Below are 1,773 nucleotides of genomic sequence, written 5' to 3' on the forward strand. Positions count from 1 at the left end.
TGGCCAAGCTTCTTGGTGGTATTGGGGATATTCTTGGCGGTCAATTTTCTGTACAAGAGAAGAGAGAGGTGGTGGTGGTGCCCAGTTCTCTTGGGGCCTCACCTTCTCGATCCGCTGGTTCACCCTTGGTTAATCCTGGTTACAGCTTTGTATTTGGGAGTGCGCCGACTTTGCCTCAGAGTTTTCTTTAACATGCGAAGCCTTCCCTGAATAACGAAACAGGGAATTTATCTCACTCCCCGTCTTTTGAGGCCTATGCTCCGGATGGTTGATTACTAGGAATTCTTTGCTTTCGGAAGACACTACTGCCCAAGAGTGGAGTAGGTGTGTATGTCCTCCGGTCACGATGAGTTCACTTGTGGGTAAACCAAGTGCTTGCATGGCTGATGACCTTTGTTACACGACAGCCCATACCTCTGTCCTTATGGTTGTTGCCGCTGAACGAGTTCGCCTAGCCGGTGCGAGTCAGGGGCAATTGAAAGTACTATAGGGTTCCTTGGCAAGCATGAAGGAGGAGGTTCGTAATTCTGAGGCGGAGCATCACGTTCTTGTTGAGCATAAAAACATCGTGTCCTATGAGAAAGCTACTTTAGAGGATCAAATGGCTACTTAGGAGGACCGATCAGAGCAATTTGAGGACCAAGTGAGTTCTCTTACTTGAGAGAAGGATGTGCTAGCGAGTAGAATAGCAAGGTGCCAACGTCAATTAGCTCGATCCCATGTTGAAGGTGCTGTTACTCGAGGTGGTTTGCAATGGGTGTTGTAGAAGGAGGTGGTTCATGTGATTGACAAGGTCATCAATAGCGTTGAGTTCGCCAAAGGGGTCTAGGATGTTCGTGAGGCTTGTGAAGCCCTTGGGTTTCAGAAGGGAAGGAAATTGGGTGGCTGCTCCACATCTTCCTATAAATCAGAAGTTTCGGGTCCTGGCCAAGTGGCTAGCAGGGCCAAGGACATAAACACTCCCCTTACATCTTTTTCTGAGATGGATTTTGATGGCCTATTCCATTTAGGAGAGTTAGATTATGATGGATTCTGTCAGTTTTGTGGCAAGCTGAGCCCAAGAGGTTTTTCCTTGGACTTCGTGGGCTGACTTGTATATGCCCTTTGTTGTTCATCTTTCTATGTACTATGTGTATAGTGTAAAACATTGGTTACTAATAACCATGGTCTTATATATATATATATATATATATATATATATATATATATATATATATATATATATATATGTACATGTTTTTAGCTATAATTCAGTTTTTGCACATTCCCTTATTCTAAGGTTTGCGTTAATTTGGTAACTTTGTGCTTCAGATGTCGCATAGCCGCTACTACTGAGATATGTTCCTTTGACTTCTATGTTTAATTAGGCTTATGATATGAAGCCGTGAAATAATAGTCAATGTTGTTGAATATGTTGTATGGTGTAGGTACCAATATATATGCTGAGATCGTCATCTCACGGCCTTTACTGTTCAAATTTTAGGGGAGAAAGGTTATGAACCTTTTACGACCCATCGTTTGTTCCATTTACATAGTCTCATCTCTTAGATGTTATTTGGCATATTTTAAGTAAATATTATAACTCTTTTAAGACCTATGGATGCATTCTTGCATTGATTTTGCCCAAGTAGCATAGGCGATCAGCTGTTTTTCAAGATGAAAATTAGATTATTTTTGAAAGGAAAAAAAGAAATACATGAGACAATAGACCCTGAATGTCTAAGTGTCAAGGCATGTGCCTAGTCTTTGCTTTGGCAACTGAAGTATGGCTAT

The sequence above is a fragment of the Lactuca saligna genome, chromosome 7 (assembly GCF_052625555.1).
Source record: "Lactuca saligna cultivar CGN05327 chromosome 7, ASM5262555v1, whole genome shotgun sequence".
In the NCBI taxonomy this organism is placed as follows: domain Eukaryota; kingdom Viridiplantae; phylum Streptophyta; class Magnoliopsida; order Asterales; family Asteraceae; genus Lactuca; species Lactuca saligna.